Source organism: Taeniopygia guttata, chromosome 2 (genome assembly GCF_048771995.1).
Source record: "Taeniopygia guttata chromosome 2, bTaeGut7.mat, whole genome shotgun sequence".
NCBI lineage: Eukaryota > Metazoa > Chordata > Aves > Passeriformes > Estrildidae > Taeniopygia > Taeniopygia guttata.
The window spans coordinates 97675946-97698999 of record NC_133026.1 but is presented as its reverse complement, the minus strand read 5'-3'; the positions used below and the strand labels follow the sequence as shown (position 1 = coordinate 97698999).

At 34.6% G+C, this 23054-nt stretch overlaps 1 protein-coding gene across 1 annotated transcript in view; it reads right to left on the bottom strand.

Annotated features, from left to right (window-relative positions):
• The window catches only part of CDH19 (cadherin 19), a 112306-nt gene extending 97409 nt beyond the window's left edge, over positions 1-14897 (bottom strand). Inside the window, exon 1 of the mRNA XM_002191397.6 lies at positions 14815-14897. The gene's annotated coding sequence lies outside the window, so the exon portion shown is untranslated. The remainder of the gene's footprint in view (positions 1-14814) is intronic.
• Between the last annotated feature and the right edge of the window lie 8157 nt (positions 14898-23054).

Genomic DNA, 23054 nt, shown 5'->3' with positions numbered 1-23054 from the left:
ATTTCTTTTGCCATGGACTGGAAACTGTGAACAGTGATAAATTAGTTGTAGAGGTCTGTAATATTACTCTTGCTTTTAAAAATACATTTACATCTTCTACTGAAGTGCTGTTTTTTGTCTCTGATTAGCAGGGATGCATCCTATGCCAGCTGTTAAGTAAGATGCTCTTTTCTTTTCGTTGCTGAGTCACAGAACGAGGCATAGGCCAATAATGGAGGACAGATACTGCACAAGGGACGTGCTACAAAGTTAGCTGTTAGTAGAAGTGTTTTCATTGACTCAGTAGACTTTAGATTAAGCTAGAGATCAACCCCTTTGTACCCTCAAACCAGAAATATTTGATCTTTAATTACACAGAAATACATGCACTTTTTTCTTAAGAGGTGTTCTGAATGCCAATCTATTTCCAAACTGGAGCTAATGCAATTGTACCCTCAGATTGCACACTATCAAAACATATGCAAGAATTACTTGCTTTTTAGATAAAATTGCAAGGGTAACATTTCTGATAGCAGTGCTACTGGGTATAAGATAACATGTGCAAGGATGGTGTAAGAGTGTAAAAACTTTGCTCTTACACATAACACACAATTGTTTCCTTTGTTTTCTCCTAACAAAGGAAAACCAAATGTGCTCAAAACAAAATTGAAAGGGTCTTACTGAGAGGCAACTCAAGTAGCTCTCCCCAGCAATTGCACCAAGAAACTATGGAAGCTTAGAAAGAGGATGTCTTTTTACTACAGACAACAGAAGAGAGAAATGTGTTTGTGGAACTATACAATTAAAGCAGAGATGAAAAAGAAGTTAGGAGGGAGAATAGAAGTCAAAGAAACTGTCATGAGCTTAGCCGATTCTCATGTTAATGAAAAGAAGAGGGACTATGTGAAAACAAAAGAGAAGACACTTGACAGGAAATTATATTCATTGCCATCTAGAACAATGTAATGCACCTAGCAGTGAGGAAAGAAAATCCATACAAATTAATAGATTTAGAATCTGTTTTAATCTAAGAGGAATAAGACCTATGTGTCAACACAGGCAGGATATTGAACTTGGTTTCTCAATGCAAATAAGTGCTCAGGAAAGTTAACAATTTTTTATTTAATTATGAGAGCATAGAGAATAATATGGGAAAGTGTGTTGGAAAAAGCTGACATTCATTTTCAGGACAAGACTGATTTGTACTACATTATCCAAGTTATGTGTCACCAAAGCTCCATTAAATCCTATGCAGCCACAGAGTACAGATAGACAGACGGCTGCATCACATTTTGTTTGCAGCAAAAGGGTTCATCTCTCAGCAAAAACATGTTGGTTGCTGCCATAAAATTCTCTGTAAGAGACTCCTGCCTCTTCAGCTTCTTCATAGAATGCAAAACATGGGCTCTGGGAAAAACTTCGAGATCACTCTTTCTCCACTGGGCCCTCAAGGCTGGGCTAGGATGAATATTCATGTCTTAACTTCATTTAACTTTGGGCATCTGATTTAGAAGACGACAGGCTCTTAGATTCTTTGATGAATGTTGAATCATTCTTCAAAAACATTGTTAACACATTTGAAGGCAAAATTTAATTTTCAGTCTTTTAAGGTAGGTTTAGAAATTCTGACCATAAGCTTGGTTTTTATGTGGCAATGCCACATTAAATACCTGTTATCCCTTCCAAACTATCATACCCTAGTAGTGCAGTTATGTAGAAACCTGACACGGCTTAAGAGCTTTCTACCTTCAAATGGGAAAGAGCAATATTCCACTCCATCACCTCTGCTGCTTCAACATTTCATACTGTACAACCCTTCCCAACCTTGAGCCACCAAAACATTGTCTGTGTGGTAAATCAATTCAATAAATTAAATCTGGCTGAAAAAAAAACCCAAACACAAACCACAAAACACAACCCCCCTCCCAGCAAAAGCAATACAGTATTTTTGTATTGTTATGACAAGTAGAATAAGTTTATCAACCCATTGCTTTCATAGACTCTTATGTGCACTTGACTTCAAAAGAGGATATGTCACAGTGGACCCAAGAGAAGTGGGATTGATGCACAGAGATGAATGCAAATATGAAGTGGGAACTAAGGAGCTGGAGAAGAGAGAGAAATGATTGGTTCAGGAAGAAGATGGAGATACCTCAACCCCTTGAAACAACTATGCTGTCTCAGTAAGCTATATCTAAATAAGGGATTAAATTTTATTTTATATCATGTGTATTTTCTCCCACTTTCAGCTTTAAATGTGCGGTAATTTTGATTAAATTACAACATAAGTAACATATCACAATTACTATGTAAGTTCCCATTTCCCAATTTTCAAGGCACTTATCTACCTATAGAAGGAAGGTCTGAATAGTGCTCATGCTTAGTCACTAATTCAAAAGAGAAATTAAACTCCACTGCTTCCTGGAACGGATGGCATTTGCTGGTTTACTTGAAAACAGAGTTTTATTTTATTTCTGTTGCTGGGGTTAGAGGAACTACACTGCAGTAAAAGATTCCTAACCCAGCAAATCTGACACAGAAAGAAATCTGTATCAAACATATTAATATACCAATAAAATAATATAAATATGCAAATTTTCTCTGCTTAAACATGTTTCCATTCTCCATGTAAGATTTGCTTTTTTCATTTCCCTTGGGAATCTAAAACATAAACAGTAAAAATTTCCAAGTGCCTCTTTCCCTGCTGAAGTGCAAACTTAAACTTTAGCTTTCATTTAGATCTAACTTCATTCATATTCAAAGAAGGAGACTTCTCCCTAGAGCTAATAAGCACCTTAAGTTTAAGCTAGCCTGCCAGTGTGTTATTCTGGGTTCAAAATCAAGAGCTCAGTTGTTATGGGCTGACATGGTGAATACTGAGCAGAGACTTTGCAAAGGTGTTTGTCTAAGTGCTGAAAATCTGAGTTAGCATCAGTGTGAAAACAAACCAAGAGCTTGGATAAAGAGCTGACCTTGAGATCACCCTAAACTCTACCAGGGCCTTAGCAGGGCATTGCAATAGTCAAAAAACAGTAAAGAATTTCACAAAAATTCCTTAGAACAGAACTAAGTCTAATCCTGGAAGAAAATTTATATTTCCAAATGCTTTTACTTCTCAGTCTCTTTGATGAAGTTCCCAAAGGATTCTAGTGCTAATGATAAATTTCCTGATGGACACTTGCCTCCCAGAAAAAGAGCTACTAGATGTATTGCACTGATTTTTACAGATGCTATGGAAGAGATACTAAACTTCAAAAGTCGAAGTGTATCTCTTGATTAGAGTTAGGTAAGTATCTATGAATTACAGATTAAAATATTTCCCATATTGGAGCCAAGTGGAATTTTCAGTCAAATAAAATTAAGTTTTTGTAAAAAATTGCAAAAGAATTTCAAAATACTTGGCAATGAATTCCTATATTGCACACAACTAGTAAACTCTTGTATATTCTCTTCACAGAGAGAAAAAAATCTGTGTATGATGGGAAAGAGAAATCAACCAGTTTAATGTTTATGGATTTTTTTTTTATTTGATTATGTAGTTAAAAGGTAGATCTGTGGCAATATAGCGAAGAAAATATGTCCTTCTTAAAACATTATGCATATTTGGTCAAAACATAAAATGTACCAGCATAAATAGAGAACATTCTTCAAATTTCAAGATTGAATCAAAAGGTTTTCAGTTTGAGAAAGGAAATGATAGCTTTTGGTAACAAATTTTGAATCCAATGAATATTTTGTAACATTAAGAATCTAGGAGTAAATAGAAAACTAGAGAAGGGCTTCTATAAAAAATAATAAAGCCATTGAACAAGGTTCAAAGTTCAAGAATAGAGTATAAATGAGTTCAAGAGATTCCTAGGGTACAATTGTTTCTCAACAAGGAAGAAATTGATGGATATGATGAAAAAGTGAGAAGTTGAATTCTGGGAATAAGATAAACCTATGGGGGAAAAAATCCACATGCTGAGTTGCTTGAGCACTTTGTAGCTCAAACGTGTTTCATGTTCACTAACCTCTGATAGAATTCTTTATCAGTTTGATTTGATTGTACTTCAGGGTGCACTGTAGCAGACTTTTGCCAGAGCTGCCCATTGCTTCAGCAAGTGCTGTTAGCTGGAAAGTGCAATGCTGTCTAATTATTTCTTTTGAAATATGAAGCCCTATTGTATGTATTGTGTATTATTTTTAAATACGATTCAAGCCTTTGAGAAAGCCACAATTGGCCAAGTTTTCTGAGGCAATCCTAGGCTTTTGTATGTTATTTTAGGGAATGTGCTTTCTTTTTTATGGGAAGATAAATGTGACTTGGTTGTCATTTTGTCAGTCAGGCTGCCCAGGATTTTGCAATTGTTACATGTTTGTTCAAGTCGTATCATCACCCTGGTAGCTACTGCTGTACAGTCCATTTTCACCATCTGAGTTGTTGTGACAGTTACTGTTTGAAGACAAACTTGCAGGTTTTCCCAGAGATTTGGCAACCTGAGCTGATAATAATAAAAGAAAAATTGGTGACAATCCTTTCATGCTGCCATAGGTGAGTGGTGGAAGTGTGTACATGATAGGTTCTTTCTCTTCTCACTTTCTTCACTTTTTGAAAGACAAGTATGGTTTATCTGACTTCTTTCAGTAAGATCCAGTGCTTTAACTAGGTCCTCTTTACACTGAAAGGAGCCAATGGAAGCTCAAAACGTGTACCAAATGACAACGTTAGTAGTCTTTATATATAATCCTAAAAAGCACAGGTTTGCTTTTGCTTTTTGAAATATTCTTTGTTTCCTAAGCATATTTTCAGGTTGTTTTAATCTGAAACAGCATCAGACCCATAAGAATGTCACTTGCCTCTAATTATACAGCCTGTATTGTCTGATTTCAATTGATGTGTATTCTGTGAGGGTATTCAGATATGCTTAAACTTAGAGACTTCTTGCTCCTTTCAATTACAGAATTAAGAGAGACCACAGCTAAAATCAGGAGAGAAATTTGGAAAAAGATAAAAGGGAACATTTTTTGCCTCTATCTCTACTCTTTCACTCAATTTCTGCTGCTTTATCTATATCCCAGTCCATTCTCAGTCATTATGGTACATGAAAAAAAATTAATATCTGAGCCTGGGAAAGTCGAAGCCTGGTTTTTGTTTGTTGCTTTGTTGCTTTATTTGAACACAAGGACCCCAAGATATATTAATCATCCCACCCTTCTGAATCTTTTCAGTCTGGTTATCATATGAACTTCTTTTCCCATAAAGAACTTTTTTATGCATTTTTTGAGGGCTCATTTGAAACAGAGAAGAAAACACTCCTCTCAGACTGGATTTGTATTCACTCCATACTGAGCACTGTGGCTGTGATCCAGCAAAGCATTTAAGGTTAGTTTATCTTTAAGCATAATCCCATTGAAGTTAGTGGCATGATCCATGTACTTAAATTTAAACACATAGCTGAGTGCTTTGCTGGATCACAGCCAGAGTACTCAGTACCTTACAGGATTGAACACTCTCTTTTCCTTGATACTGGCCTAAGGCAAGATATACAGACCCGTGAGAATGTATGTTCCTTATAGTATAGAGGTTAAACACAGTGTTCTCAGATTTTTTCATATTCCATTCAATAGAAGATATGCTCCAGTTTCTTAAAACTCTTGCCAGTTGTATTGAAAGTGGAAACATTACAATTCCAAAGGCGTCTTACCTAGACTGTCACTTTCCTTTCTCTTTTTTGATCATGCTGAATTTTATAGCTCAGGAGATTGAGGTCAAGTTGGTGTTCTGAATGAAGGTAATTTGTTAACACACGTTTAAATCCCTGCGATGTTCTGCTGACAAAGGCTAACTTAATACGCAACAGATTCAACACCTCTCTGGTGGTGGTATGTGTTTTAAATTAAAGTGCTTTTTACAGTTTGGACTAACTTGAGCCATTTGGGACTGATTGAATGTCAAGTGCTTCAGGCAGCTGAAGTTAAATGTTTCTATGTGAGTTTGTTTAAGGCTGGTTTGGATAGTAAGACCTATGGTTCCTATTGAAATGGGGGGATATCTTGAACATTTTTACATAATAAAATGAGAAACATTGTTTCCATCAGACTACACTGTGCATATAAATAAAATTATATTGTTAGTGAAAATAACTTTTTTCATTGGCTGCTTCTCAGCACATTTAAAGATGATTTGAAATCTGATTAATGGGAATAAGTTTGGACTCAAACATGGATTCACTTGAAAGGTCTTTTGCCTCTCTTCCTTCCTAATGTTTTCTTTTTTTTTCCTCACTCTTAAGCACCCTTGTACAATTCAAAGTCCATGTTCCTTATCTGAATGTCAGCCAATCAGACTTTGTATCTGTACAGACTAATGATACATTCCAAGTATTATTTGCTTGATTATAAAGCCTGGTTTGATGGGATACAATCACTTTTCTGTTCTCAATGACCCACTGAATGATGACATTACTCAGAATTCCATTTAGATGATGCAAATGACCTAATCAACTTTTCTTCTGCTATGGCACTAACTGAACTCAAATGTCAAAGAAAACTTAGTAAACAAAATCTTCCTTTTATGTAACTGAAACTATACTATGGGAAATACTATAGAAATTGTTTTGTTTGTTCATTTGCATGACATAGGTGTACAGGTCCTTACTCTTTAACACACTCAGGATTTTTTTTCCAAACAAAGAAAGAAAAAACACAGAACAAAAAGTAAAATTACATTATACAAAAACTGCAACATGGTTATTTTGCTTAACTTTTCATAATTAACCATAAACTATGTCTTAATTCAAATTTTGCACCAAGTTCTCAATTAAGTAAATATTCCTCTTCTGCATTTTCAAGTACTGATCATAGTTGTTCTCTTTCCTCTGTTTCTTTCTTTTCCAGTAAAACAAGCCTGAGTCATGCAAGTTATGAAATATCATAAGTATTGTACTGGTAGAATAAGCACAGTAGCTCAAGGTTACTTGTATTAAATACTGTGATATGGGTCACACAGAAACATCAAAATTAAACTGTATATCTTGGTAGTAGTCTAGTTTCAACAGCACTGAGATTTCTGGGAAACATTTATTTTTGCTTTGGTGGCCTATGTAGCTGAGTTTGCTGTTTTAACTGCTTTATCTAATGTTCAATATTTCTAGTGAAAAATAGATGAATAATATTTACATGACCTGCTCTCATATCTTGGCTGCAACACATGCTTCCACAAAATTGCCACCTAAAATTATGGACATAGTTTTCTAGATTGCCTCAGACACACACAGGAGCTTTTCCATAAGAAAATGTTTGAAAGTCTAATCCAGTCCTTGCTTGCACATTAATTCGGCAATATCAGGGCAAAAATCTTGATAGGTAATGTAAAAATGCTGCCAACTCGTTTTCCAACTATTTCACTTTTCTCAATATCATACTCAATTAACTGTAAAACAATATTTGATTGTTTTGAGGGAGTTCTTATGCTGAAGAAATGCTAATTACCATCTTTCTGCAAGACTGAGAATTGAAAGTCACTATCAATGTTAACAATGGTTCATTACGAGTGATCCCACCTTCCAGATTGTCTGTTCTTTTGATTTCAGGCAGATTTACATGTGCCAGAGGCCATAATGATCTTTCCGTAATAAGATTATGATCCTGAGGTATTACATGTCTTCCTTTGAAATGAAGATCAGGACTGAAGTTTGATGGTCTGCAATAAGAATCATACTTTACATTCCTTGAGAGAAATCAAGAGTACTTGATCCATTACATTTAAAGTGTGGTTTATGAGAGATAATTTTCATCTTTTTTCTGGATATTAAGCATACACATATCAGCATCTGTAAGAAATGTTACAGATTTCTGATGAAAACATTCACCATTAGTCTATGGCTCAGTGATGCAGCACTCTCTTTATGTCAGTGAAAATAAGATTATTTTTAGGTAAACACTGTCTGCCAACAGAGAGATTCATAGAGACATCATATGATCAACTAGACAAAAATATATTAATCTAATGTTGAGACAAGCAACAACAACAATTCAAACAACATTTGAATTTTTTTGAAGCACCTCAATGAACCACTTAGGGACCAGCGTGAAATTCTGATTTCTAAGATCACCACAGTTTGGGATTTTCTTCAAGAATTAAGATCACAGCAATTAGAGAAATAAATTGTGAATACAGGTAACCCAAAAAAATTTCAAGTAGAACTATATCGACTGTGACATTTTTTACACCTCAATTACAATGTTTAAACTCCATTTCTCATATAGTTATAAAAATCAAATAAATACTGAATGATTAATAGACTGATGCACTATTTTGGTCTAAAAACTATCTCCAAAAAAGTATATGAAAAATATTTTTTGTGCTGTGGAATTAATCCTTAATTTTAGAAGTTGTATATTAACTTAAGCATTATTGTATTTGTACCTTTGATCTGACATATATTCCATTTACAGTTTTACATCCACTTTATTAACTTCTACTTATGGGCAGCCGCCCAAATTCATAAAGTGTATTTTTATGTATAAGTACGTTTATAAACACAAACATATGAAATAATATTTATCTTTAGTATAAAAAGTCACCGAGGAACATTCTGAAAAACACAAAGCATGATAAAATCTATTTAACATAATTAATTTAAAATATATTGTACAATTTAAAGACTAACATTAGCCTCACAATTATTTATTTCATCTGTGGTCTTCAAGTATATTTTTATTATTTCTTGTCCCCTTTTTTCTCTCAATTTTATTTGAAATAGGAGTAATTAAATTTAAAATCCCAGTGAGTCTACCACAACATTCATGGGAATGAGATAATAAATGTCCTACAACAGCTAAGGCAAGTCATTAACATTGTTTTACTGCTGCTTGATGTTTTTTGCCATAAAGATTATTGTGCTTCACACACAAAAAGCTCTGTTGACTATCAATCTTACATGTATCAAATCTTTGCTTAACCTTTTTCTTCTTCTGTAATATTCCTTGCCTTCACTTGAATATTGCTTGATTCTTTGGTATCAAGATTTAAAAAAAAATCAGTAAAATTTTCAAAGCCTTGAGCTGAAAAAAAAATCAGTTTTATATTCACAGAAAATTATACTTGGATTTTAAACAACTTTATTTATCATGAGTGTTTGGACTCCATCTGTCACCACTTTCGGTTATTCATTTCATATTTGCAAATTATAAGGTGGGGACACTGAGTGTATAAAGAACAAGATTTTATAAGGAAAAGATTTTCCTTACTGAAACAATCAAATATAAGTATCCTTAGGAGTATTCTTTTCCCTGGATTTGGTAAGTGGTGTGAGACAAATTAAATCATGATGAGACAAATTGTCCATCCAATGTAGCAGAGACTATACAAATCAAGAGCTCCTCTGAAATCCAGAATCTAAGAAAAGTCACAGTCAGAGTCTGCTTTATTCATTATCAAAGTCTGTTCTGGATATTCCAAACCTTAACATCTCAATTTTTATGTTTAGCCTAGGGATTTTGCTTTTATGTTTTCTGACAAACATCATGAATTATATGAAAAGAACCCCTCAAATCCTATGTTGATTATATCCATTTTTCTTGTAGCTTAAGGAGAGATGCTTAGAAAACATTGTTAGCTCAAAAATTAAAATCTGAAAGAATTAAACAACTCAGGAGGAATAGATGTACCTTTCTTTCCCCTACAACATCACAAGTCTAAAAACTATTTCTGTGTATGAGTAGGGCTGATAAGACTAAAGAACATGAGCACATACCCCCATATATACACACATATATAGACTCAACATTTAGAAAAACAAATAAAACCTATGTTCCCTAAACATTATAGAACACAATGAAAGTGGTGTATGGATTTCAATAAAGCAGTATGTATTTCAATAAAGGAGATAATTCAAAGAATTTGGCCTGCTAGTTACCTGGTATAAGATGCTTTGTTCTGTAACAACAAAATCTTTCAGTTTTTCTGTTTTTTGAGGTTTTTATGGCTGGATCTCTCACATCCCTTCCATGGGTCTATGAATTTAGAATGAACTAGTAAGGTCTGAATAAGTTACATACCAGGAAATGGAATATGCAAAATTTCTTTCCAAGAAGAACACCACTTCTAATAGAGAAATATGATTTACAGTAATTTTCAGCTGATTTTACAGTAATCTTCAACTGATGACTGAAAGTTAACAGAGTTAAGTACTTCAAACTGCTTCAGTTAAGATTTATTGTTATTGTCTAAAAGGTTAATCATAATTTTTTATTTTGTTTAAATGTGGAAAGATATAATTACAAAAAGCCTATAGTCTATGTTTAAACACCTTTTCATTTCTCTGTTGTAGCAAAGAAGCAGGGTATAGCTGTGGAAGAATGGAAGAAGAGTAATATTTCATTGGAAATGTTTTGGCAGACTTGAAGAAAAGGCCTGAATAGTTCCATTTTGCTTTATTTTTCTGTTTGAGTATTTCCATTTTTTAAATATAACTTTAATCAAGAGAGTTGTCATTAATGTTTTAATCAAAATCCCTAACAAGAGCTTCTCCTTTTTATATTCTTCTGATATGGATGTACTCATGAACATTTGTAAATTTAGCCAATTATACTAAAGAAATACCAGACATCACTCTACTTCTACTATCAGAAAGTGATCTTCAGTGTCCCAGATAGGTTACTGCACAGCAGAATAACAGCAACAGCCAACCTTAATGACAGACAGTTTCTTACCTAAGAGTTTTCCTCTTCTCTCATCTCGCTTGATTATCCTCAGTTATACTCAAATATGTTGCACAGGTATAAGATCTGATTTGTAATATATCACTTAAATAACTGTAAAACTTCACTTATAAAGTTGGTAAAACTTTAATATTTAAATTATTGTGTATATTTGGCATACTTCAATATCTCCTTCAGACCTGCACTGGTATATGAATTCTGGATTTGCATATAGGAAAGTCTTGAAAAAAATGGATTTATAATCAAACAAAAAAGCAAAACACGAGAAAACCATGCATACACAAATCTCCTTAATGGGCTTAATTTTTCAAGTACACTGGAGACAAAAGTAACAGATCTCCAATCTATTCTAATTCTTGGCATGAAGTCTTCTTTATTCGTGGATCATTGATCTAACAGACAAAAAGGCAATGACTTCTATTTCTTCTGGTGTCTTACATCAGTCTATTGTGAGGAAAATAGACAAAGCATTCAGATTTGTGTGCACTGGCATCAGATTGAACTCTTCTGCTAATGCTTGAGTTTGTCATCTCAAGGAAGACTGGGATTATATCCTATCCACTGTGTGCACTGTTGCTGATGAGCTGTTCATAAAAGCACTTGTAGAAGCAGTTGTACAATTTTTGTGTACTGTAATATGCTGAAGTTTCTAGGCAAATAAGCTTTACAGCTAAGCCATCTGTTCCTTTAACAAATTAATAAAGGGGAATGTGGGTATTTCTTTATACTCCTGAAGAGACACAAGGATTTAATTTTTGTGGCTACTATTTGTCTCATAAACAAGTCAATTGAGTCATCCAATGCAAAACGAATCATGGGTAGGCAGGTAATGTGTGAAGAAAAACACTTTTTCAAACTCAGTTTGCTTCTATGGGATGGATAACTCCAGGTTCTGAATATAGAAGACGACTATTAGTCTGTGAAACATAATTTTCATTGATTAGTCTGTTAGATTTGTAATTTCATAGCACAGTACATAGGAAAATATCCAATTAACCTTTCCTACCCCGTGCTGTCTGCATACAAATATTTCATCCTTCACACTAGCTATAAAACTTTCAGTCATTGTATTATTTTCTTTAGGATATTATAAACAATTACTGTGGTGATGTAGACTTTGTACCACCATTGTGGAAGAAAAAGGGTTAAATGTATCCCAGATTTTAAAAAAAAAATCTGCAAACTTCTAGCTCTGTGGGATGCAAGAATAAATATGTGATTCCACTCTAAGGAAGAGAAAGACCAGACATGGATACTGATTACTCTTCCCAGCTTCCTTCATGCTCTTTTTTTCTGGGGAAAAGAGGAGATTTTACTCCTTTCTTTTATATTTTAAAACATGACTCTTCCTGCAGCAGGCCAGGTTAGGAGAGGTAATTGGACCCAGCTGTCTATCTTGTCATGACCCAAACTCAAAATTCAAAGTCCCTTTGTTTAGTCAGCCTTACTACTACTGAAGAGAAAGAAGGGAATTGGTAAACACTTGAGTCACTACTCAATCTTAGCATGCATTAGAGGAGCAAAAATTATTATAAAACTAGTGTGACATTTTGCATGGAGACCTATAATTATTAATAGAACTGAACTGAAAAATCATACTCCTACTTTTGGCTTCTCAGGAATGAAAGGAAATTCATTAATCATTCAGTAGTATAGTCTGCTTTTATATCACACCTTCCATTGATCAAATGGATCTATGATTAATCGGGTTAATTGATTTTGTTGCTTAAATCCAGACTACTTTAGCCATGGAATAATTTTAAGCTCTAGAACTAATTCTGAGAGAATGAATAGGGCTAAAAGAATACATTATCTTCTGATGATTAATACTGTTCTTCTACTGACCAGCCAAATTATTTTCTGATCAGTTTGTACCTATTTAATCTTGTTTCGAAGTGAATATGGTGATAATGATACTGGGAGGCATGACATGACTTGTAACATTTCCTGTGTTCATATTATGAAGTAGAACTGAGAAATAAAGTCTATGAAAATGAATGGGAAAATTTTTTCTTAATTTATTCACTTTTATATTCCTAGTTGTAAACTATTAAATGTATATATATAGTTTCTCTGGCCTTTAGGATTTCTGAATTCAATGAAAATAAAGATGAAGTATGAAAGATAATAACCTGTAAATCTCCAGCATTTTTTATCACATCAATTAATAATTATTTTTAAAATTTTTATACTATTTTCCTAAAATGAAATAAATTCCAAAATGGAAGTAATTTCAACCTTCAAATTGGACAAGCAACACAAACTTCAAAATCTTAAGGCATAATACTTTAATAAATCAAAAGTCTTTTTTCCCTTCCTGTGTAAGAAAAAGCAATTTGTGAATACTTACATATCTTCATTTATTCATAATACTTTTAACAATTTTTTTTTTCAAAAATTAAAATTTCGTTAGAACATTGCCCCATATATGTCAACAATTCCCTAAGGAGACACAATTTTTAAAAAAGAAAATATTTTAGCATCAATAGCCAATTAAAACAAGCAATTTTTGATAGTTTTGAAATCTGTATGTCCTCATGGCTGCTGGATCATACCATTTCAAGTGGATCGACAACCACCTACACTGAGGTAAGCTTAAAATATCCTCAGAGTCCTCCACTGACACCCTTGAATCAGTGTCAGTGAGTCACACTTTAATACTCAGCACTCTTTGGTTCTGAACCTAAGAGCTGAGTGGATAAAAGTCTGTGGTTTCTTTTAAAACCTCTCATATTGTTGCTGGAAGTAGAACAGAGCCTTGTATAACATATTGCAAATTCTTTGATTTCTGCATTCAAAAGCCAGTGTTTCTGAGAAAATTATGCCTATTCTATTAAAAATGTGCCACACCGTAGTCACCATAGACTGTAATTTTTATATTTCCCCATAAATAGGATCTGTCATAACGCAGAGCCAAAACTCAAAGTGTTCTTTATCTTCCAGATCTTACACAAACTACTGAGCTTATAGGTCAGGATTTGAAGGTGGTTTCAAATCAGATATTGAAGAATAGAGCCAAGATTCATAATTGAAAGATAATGACTGAGGCATTCATCTGTGAAGTTTATGTGTGTTTTCAATTAGTTGCAAATGTTCTTTACACAGTTTAATATATGAGACAGGTTAGACTGGTGCCATGTTTTAACCCCAGCTTGGAATGAAGATCCACACAGCCACTCACTCACTTACCTCCCCAGCAGTGGGACTGGGAAGAGAAATGGAGGGGTGAAAGCTGAAAAACTCAAGGGTTGAGATGAAGACAGTTTAATAGGGAAAGCCAAAGCCAAGTACACAAGCAAAGTAAAACAAGGAATTAATTCACTCCTTCCCATGGGCAAGCAGGTGTTTTGCAATCTCCAGGAGACCAGGGTGCCATCATATGTTAAGGTGACTTGGGAAGACAAATGCCATCACTCCAAACCTCACCTCCTTCCTCCTTATTCACACACTTTATATAAAGAACATGATGCTATATGGTCTGGAATATCCCTTTGGTCGGTTGAGGTCACCTGTCCTAGCTGTGCCTCCTCCCAGCCTCCCAAGCACCCCCAACATCCTCCCCAGTGTGTCAGTAGAAAAAGCGGGAAGGACTTTGGTTCTGTGCAATCCCTGCTCAGCAGTAAGAAAAACGTCTCTGCATTACCAGCTCCCTTTTCATCAGAAATCCAAAACACTAACCCATACCAGCTACTATGAAGAAAATTAACTCAACTTCAGCCAAAACCAGGAAATCTAGAAAAAACTGTACAACGTTTCAAACAATAGAGATGTTCTTTAAGACGACTCAGACATTTTGAGACTGGGAATAAAAACATGAAAAATCAAAATGAAAGGAGGAAAACTAGGTGCCTGCTATCCATTTTGAGGGAGTACGAGTAAGGCATATTCAATCACAGAGCCCATTTTAAGTTTCATCACTGCTTTCTCAGAAGAGCAGAACACCTTTTCAAGACCTCCTTTAGATGCTCTTGATCACATTTATACCTATATAAACCCATCCTAGGAACAAAGAAATAAAGGTTTTGCTGTCATGACCAAGATTCTGTCTTGAAACTGAGCATGCAAACCAGTCCCAAGTTTAAGAGAGACCGAAGACAGATGTGCAAAGGAAAAAAAAAAAAGCTGTACCTGCTCTCTTCATTTAATGATTTGCCTCTTTCTGTGAAGGAATTCCTCCCAGATACTCTTTTCTCTGCTTGGCTGTGTCTCAGCATTCACTTGTGTTGTACATCATTTATCAGTACCAGCTCTGGGAGATAACCAGCATCTGAGAGATGTGTAGTATGTTTTGGATGAAAGCTGTCCCTGTTGTCTTTAACAATGCCAATTGTTCTATATCCCCAGTGTTCTGCTGTTGTCTTCTGTGGTTAGAAACAGCATTCCCAGCTGCAGTGGGAAAGGGTTTTGAATAAATATTAGGCAGAGAACAAGCATGCTATATGTAAGTTTTGCATGAATTGTATTTTTAACTGTGATTAAGAGTAGATTTAAAATTTGTATGCATTTCTAAATTAGGGGCTTATTTTCTTAATTGTCAGAAAATAAAAACAATTATTGTCCTATGTTTTTTAGTCAACATAAAGAGCATTTCTGATTTAAGATATCAGATTCAGACTTGAGATCCCAGACCCTGGAGGCTCTCACATGACTGGTAGCAATTCCATCCACTCTACACTTTGGTAGAAACAATTTTTTCCTTCAAAAATATCAGCAGAATTTTGTGTCACAACATGATAGCTCCTCTGGTACAAACCACCCTATCTGCATCATTCGGTCCAGTCCTCAAAAGCATTGGGCATGAGGAAACTTTCTGATGCATGGAGAAGTCTGACGCATCTCTCACCCCGGTGTCCAAGCAAGCTGTCTATGGCTGCTGTGATAGCAAGAAAAACAGCTGAGATCTGTAAAAAGGAGATTGCCTCAGGATGTTTGTGTTCCCTCTTTAGAAGTCACTTGGATCCAAAATTAGGAAGATGGAATAATTTCTCATTCCCATTCTAACCTTGACATGGAGAGTTCCTAGAGGTATCCTCCAGATGAGAAATTACAAATCTACATTTCTACACACAAGGGTACAGAGGTCTTGTGTTCAGCTTTACCTTTTCAGTAATAGTTGTGGAAGACAGGACTGGACAACACCCAGTCATGGGATCCCATGACTCCTCAAATATACATGCTTACATTAATGATTTGGATAATAAGATGTCTTTGTTTGAAAAGACAGGTGTCTACTAAGAAAAGCAGGATCCTCTCTTGAAACGGAAAATGTAAATCCCCTCCCTCTGAATTATTATAACTTTGAAATTAACGGGCTCTAAGGCAAAGATATGGGAGTAGGAATTACAGTTCTTTATTAGGAAAAGTGAAAACAAAAATGCAAACACTGACAGAATACAAGCTGACACCCTGTGGATCTGGGTGTGTGTAGCAGTCCAATTAAATGGTGGCTGCAGTCCTCCTAGAGTGACAGGTGTGGTTCTGTTGAAGCAGCGATCCTGTAGAAGGGTGGAGTTTTCTTCTGAAGGTTCATAGGTGGTGTAGATGGTCCTGGTCTTCTTCTGGGAATCTAGTGGGAAAAGGCTACTCCTCTGGGAGCAGGAAAAGTTTGCCTGTGGTGTTCTAAATCTCAGATTATATCCAGGTAGTAATGCTTGGCTCCTTCCCCTGGGTGGAGCATCTCACAATGGGATGATGTAATTTTATCAGTCATGCAGTGTCACTCAATGGCCCATTAACAGAAGATATTTTCTAGAGGGAGGATTGGTTTGTGGAAAAGATAAACAAAATTGTCCCACTTGGTTTTAACAAGGGGCCTAATTAACAGAAGATAACTGCCTCACCTCTAACAGAGGGCAATAGAATACACATCCTCAGCCACATCTTGCATTTGCAACTTAAGACTAAGTAATATGATGAAAATCAAGGTGAGATGGTATCACAAAAAAATTGTATTCGTACATCTAATTTAAGGGTTTCTACTCTGACTTCTTTTTTGAGCAACTTACCATTTCTCATTTACACTCTGGAGCTTATTACTAGCTTTGTAGATGAGATGATGGGGACCTGACATACTAGCTGACTTCACAGTTATTCAAAGACACTTCCACTGCAGAAGAATCTGTCCAAAACCAGGGCTTTACTCTTTCTGTTAATTTGAGAGTTTGAAAGTCAATGAGAAGACAATACCAACACTTGCAAGTCCAAGGAAATTAGTCCTTTTTCCTTAAATTATGTTTCAAGTTTTACTAAGCTGTTAAAATACTTGCTACAAAATCATTCTTATTAGTTGGTTTTGTTATTGCCTTGGACCTCAATAGCTATTCTGCAATCACAAAAATGGAGGTCGTCAAGGAGAACTTATTTTCTGCTTAACTACAGGCTATTTATCATTCTTGCACTGTATCTCTGCGTATTTGCTGAGACATAGGTACATCAGTCATCTGTCATGTGCTGTTTTGCAGCTAGATCTGGATTGTCCCTTTTTAATTTTGCTCCATGCACAAGGATGAAAGGACAAGGCAGTAGTGACTTTAGCCTTGCCCTGAGGTGTTGCCAGAGCACAACTCAGAAGTAATACCAAGTTCTGCAACCCAGTAAAATTTCCATGTCCTCCACTTCTGAGCTATGTGCTTTATCTTAAGTCTTGGCAGGTTAGTTAAGGTTTTAAGATTCATTTAAAATTGATTTATTTCAGGCACTCTCAAGAGTTTTATTAATACTAAGTGCAGTGAGAAGCCTTGTGATTATCATTTCTAAGATCAGATGAGATAAATAATAGGCAGATAGGGGTTTATGCAGGGATAAGAGGAAATACTTCTTAAATAAGACGCTTATAATCACAGCATCATTACAGACATTAAGAAGTTATTCCCATTTGCAACATTCCAAACCCATTGCACAGAAATGAATTTTGGTGACCAGTAGCATAATTAAAAGGTAGAATGAACTAGTGTGAAAATGAAAACTATGAGAATATTTATAGGCTTTCACCTGTCTGTATTATTTCTAAGTTTTATTGGCATTCATCAGCTTCCATTAATCCTGTGTGGCCCTAACACTGCTTCATAAGGCACCGACTTTTTTTCACACTCAAATAACTCATCTGACTTGATGTGGCTTGATAGTAAACAAGTGGCTGTTGCAAAACTGAAACAGTGTCAGAAAGAGGAGGAGTATTTTTAATCAACTAAATTTCACCATGATGTTTCCTAATGTATTTAACAGTAGTTTTAAGAATTTTTGATACCTAGAATTTTCCAGTTGTTTATAATGTCAGATACTATATCTTTCTTCATGGCAATCCTAGTCTTCACTGAAAACAAAATACAATCCAAAACAAACAAAACCCACAAGCCTATTTTTTGCTCTGCTATGTCTCAAAGAAGCCATCAGGTAATAGCATGGAAAGTTTCTGGTCATTGAATATATAGTCTGTTGAGAATCTGGGTGTTCACATGAATACTTTAATATTTTTAATATTATCCTGGAAGACAAATTATTATTTGCCTGATTTTGCTGGATGAATGGGCTAATTTTTAATTTTTTTACATAAAATTGTACTCCAAAGCATTTAGAAAAAGAACAGCAAGCACAAATCTTAGCAAAACTAAGATATGACTTCCCTCACTTACTTCTTTAATAGACACACCAATCTGTCTTGTCATGGTTTTGTTACTATGCAAATAGAGGAAAGCTCTTCTTTATTCAGACTGATTTACTTTTATTCTAGATTGAGGAAAACAAAGAAAAAAAGAAAATAGCAAAAGAGGAATTGTAATATGTTGCTTCCCTGCTGAAACACTACATGAGAGCTCTTTCAGCAGGGAGCAAGCTATGCTTAAAGGCATAGTAAACCCTGCATATTTGTTTTCTTGTGCTATTTATAAGCTTCTCACTCCTATTTTTTTTTAATCCCATCTAGTATATGAAGAATTATCGCAGTCTTCCAATCTATATAACATAGTGTTTGTGAGTCCTGCACCTACAGCCACTTTAAATATCCTGATAAACTAAGGAGCAGCCAAGAGTTATCATAGATTATGCTGCCCTGGACATAGATATGATGCCTTTAGAGTTATTATGGTTTTATTCTGTGCAGTTTGGCTCCAGTCTTTTCGCCTTTTCTCTGAATTTAATAGCTCACAGATCCTTTTTCCCCTTATTTGATCTCTCCTTCAGAGAACACAGAGAACCTGCTGCTACACTATGCTAATACCAAATAATGGCTTCTTGGAAACTCCCGCCTTGTACTTCTCATGGCCATTGCTTCTGACTTACTTTTTACACCTTTCTCACTAAGGGACCACTCTGATGGATATTAAAATTCATGAAAACCTATAGGAATCATCCCAAGTACTATCAAAATGCTGATATTTATTTCTAACCCCAAAAATAATTTTAGGAATTAATGGTAGATATGTATGAATGTATGTATGAAGTAGAAAATATGATAAAACAGTTAATCCTCCTCAATGTCTGCATCTCTCCAGCACTTCCATACGAAAATAAAATTTTAAAGGTGTTTCTTTCTCTTTTTATAGTGATTAATGGGATATGATATTTTATAGTGATTTAATGGCATAAGGGCCACTGTAGACAAGTTTATCAATATGCTCAAAATTAAAACCAAGTATTACTGCAGCGCATCTTACATAGTAAGTATTTTCACAAAGTTCTTCCTAATTTATCCCAAGTCCAAAGCCATTTTAAGCTTTAGCTATACTGCAGCCAATACTGAAAAAAAGAAGGAAAAAAATTAATGAGCAATTTAATTTTATCCTGATTTAATAAATTTTTAATCTTTAAATTTTTGTGCATGTATTTACTATGCAAAGTTATTTTTCCAGAGTAGTATTTTCAGGCTAAGCATGGAAAATTTTCTTCAGAAAAAAAAAAAAATCATAGAAATTTCAATGTGAGGACTTAAAATTCTGGTTTGTGCACATTAAATAAGGCAAATAATATTGATTTCTGAACACAGGAAATTTCACTGCATTTCACTATAATGATAATAGAATCAGCAGACAGGAAGGACTGTGACTTATTTCCTGGATGTCTCTGAAAATTCTCTGATCTACCCTTTTCAGTTGTGATTCCTCCATGCACAATAACTGACACTTCACCAGTCAGTTAAATTTTGATATATAATGAGCAAAACACACAGACACACATTAATGTATACATAAACCCATATGAATCTCTACTGCTTTCGTTATTTAGAAGTAAAATATACCACTTTCCTCCACCAACATCTCAGGATATGTCAAGGTAGATGCATTACTGTGGCATAAATGGGTGTAAAGATCTTAATAAAAATATTCTTCAAGACTGGACTTCCAAAGCAATTAAATATGTCAACTTTCAGAAAGGAGAATATAACTTCTTATTGCCCTAAAATTTACAGCTTGAATAAGATACTTTACTGTCTAAGGAAAGTTTTAGATTGAGAAAAAAATTGAGAAAATCTTCTTGCCTTCATTCTACAAAATGCCATTCTATTTAACAGTTAAACTTACATGCCTTAACTTCTACTTTTTATTTTTAACTTGCCTTCAGCACAGTTCAGTGCCTGAAGTTCTCAGAAGATATCAGTTTTTCATATCTCCCACAGACTGTGCACATTGAGTACTTCAAACTATACTTAAATAATTGCCAAAGTCCCTGGATTGAGATTGGGTGAACAGCAGCTTCTCCTACTGCTGTTGTCATGAGGATTTCCACCCATTAGCAAACATACAGGAGGGATAAGAAGAGAACTAACAAAATGCCAACTTTCTTCCTGTGATATTTAATGTCATATTCAAAGGGCAGCAGATTTCTTGTCTGCACACGAACTGTGGTAAAGCTGCTACAAAAAATAGATATTAAGATTCAAATTTCATACTGATCCAGACACTTGTCAGTCACTCTGCAATTCTGATTTTTTTTTCTGTGATTTTGCTAGATCTCCTCGTTAACCCTTAAGACAAATAATAAATTTTAAAAATCCTTTACTAATAATAAATTTAAAAAACCTTTTCCACTAGACTACATGTATTAATATGTTCTTCTGAAAATAATAATATTTTAATAATTTGAAAATTTGAAAATTTTCTGAAAGAGCTAAAGATATAATCACTGTAAAATATTAATTCCTACCTAAAGTTTTCATACAGTAATTTTTGTCTCTGATATCTGTCTTGGGGGATTTTTGTCTGATGTAAGTTTACTTTTTTATTAGATAATCTTGTTCTCTATAAATTCAAATGAAGGAAACCAGTGATAAACCATTGGCAGCAGTATGCAGTATGTTTTATATGTCTTTGGAATGTCACTGCTTCTTATGTTTGACCTTCCTGATTTTGTAACACAAATTTGACAGCAGACACATCCTTTCAGGAAGTGATATACATCTGCCATGATGAGAATTCCACAAGAACCTGTCTTGGTACAAACTGGAAAAAAAAGCTTATGCACAGTAAACTCTTGCAGAGTTCCCTAGTGAAGCTGAAAGCAGAATGATTCTGAGGCTGTAAACCCTTTGCACGGAAAAGACAAAAATCAGAATGTTCAGAGAGACTAGCTACAATGTATTGTGCTGTGCTCTGGTTTTCCTACAGAACACATTTAATTTTACTTTGTTGTATGCTTTTCCCCTTCCTTTTGTCATTTCTCTCATTTAATGTCAGTGTGTTTGCAACTTCACTAACCCTAGTTATTAGTCACCACTCAGAGCAGTAGAAGACAGAGACATATCAAGCAAGCTAGCTTGGTCCCCAGTTGTTGCTGTTGTCTATAAATAATGCTGTCAGACTGCCTAGACACCCCAGTCATTTTTATGGATTCCACAGAACTGCCTAAAGGTGCTTAAAAAAAAGGTCATAAACCAAAAGTGTAGTACAACAAATTTTCTTCACCTTTTTTTTTTCTGATTATATTATAAATTATAGAAAATAAGTCTTTGTACATTGTTAAAGATATGTACACTGTTTGAGAATAAGGTTTCTGACACTAATGCTCAAACTCTTATCTTGCAAAAATAGTATTCTGTTTACTCTAATTTTATTTTCTTGCAGTTCACAAGTGTTATCACTTTATGTATCTACACCCTGCACACCAGTTCCATGTGTCAGAAGTCAGTAGGAGTGTAATAGTCTCACAGTTGGTTTTCTATCCTCTACTGTTAATATTTTCCCACATTTCCAGAAATATTTCCACACCGCTTTATATTTTCCCCAACATATCACATATTTCATTGTTTCTTCCTTTCTCTCAGCTTCTTGAACTTTAGGTCTTTGCTTATTAAATGACAAATGCCTCATTTTTCTAGCATTGCTCACATATTGGTTCAGAACTTAAGAGTCAACAAGAAACTAGAGAAGAAAACTAATTTGTTTTCAATTCTGGACGGCTTTATTTTCTGATCATTCTTCTTCCTGACAGTAAATAAGGCTGACATCACTTACAGCAAAAGAACTTATGATTCTGATTTTCTGTACAAGTAATTGTGGTTACATAGGTAGATAGAAGCTGGTTCTGGAAACTAAAGGCTGGAAAGAAAGAATTGGTTTTGATTTTTAGAATAATTTGCCTAATTGTACTTTTTCCATTTGTATTACTTTCTAAAAAAAATCTAAAACCTTCTCAAGTAATAAAAATGCTTTAAAATATTTTTTTTATATATAGGTCTTCCTGACTCTCTGAAAGACTAACAGGTTGATTTCTTCAATTGTATTAGCTTTCAGTTATAAGGAGAAAGAAGTGGAGTGTACATGTGTTTTCTGTGCTGCAAAGCAGTTTTTGTGGCCTCCTGTGGATTTCCCTGCATGGAAAAATAGGTTGTGTTTTGGTTTTGATTTTTATTATTATTATTCCTGAGTCCATTTTCTTTTCTATTGTCGCTATTTTTCATCTGCAGTTCTGAAGCAGTGGCAGATTGCTTTTCTGTGTTAGATAATATAATCAAATAGATCAGTGTCTTAAGGAATACCATCATCTCAAAAATTACTTCAGTTTGAAAACATTGTGCTTGCTCTTGTTATAATTTACAAGAAACATACCATATTTCTATAAAGAAAGGTGATGGGATGATAATCTAATTTTTTTCAGTGTATTTACTGTATGCATTTCACAGCACTTTACAGTCAGTTTCAGTTTCTTGTGTAATGTGTGCTAGACAAACTCCTCTGTTTCTTTGGTAGAGGCAGGAATATTATTTTAGGTGGAAATCATCACTTTAAAATCACAAGAGGAGAAGGGGAGATTAACTACCATATACAATGCTTGAAAATATATTTATATACATTTTTTATAAATAGCTACATTTCAGATTGATGATGCCTTGCCAAGTAAGCTAATATTTTCAGAATATCCAGTAAGAACATCTTCTT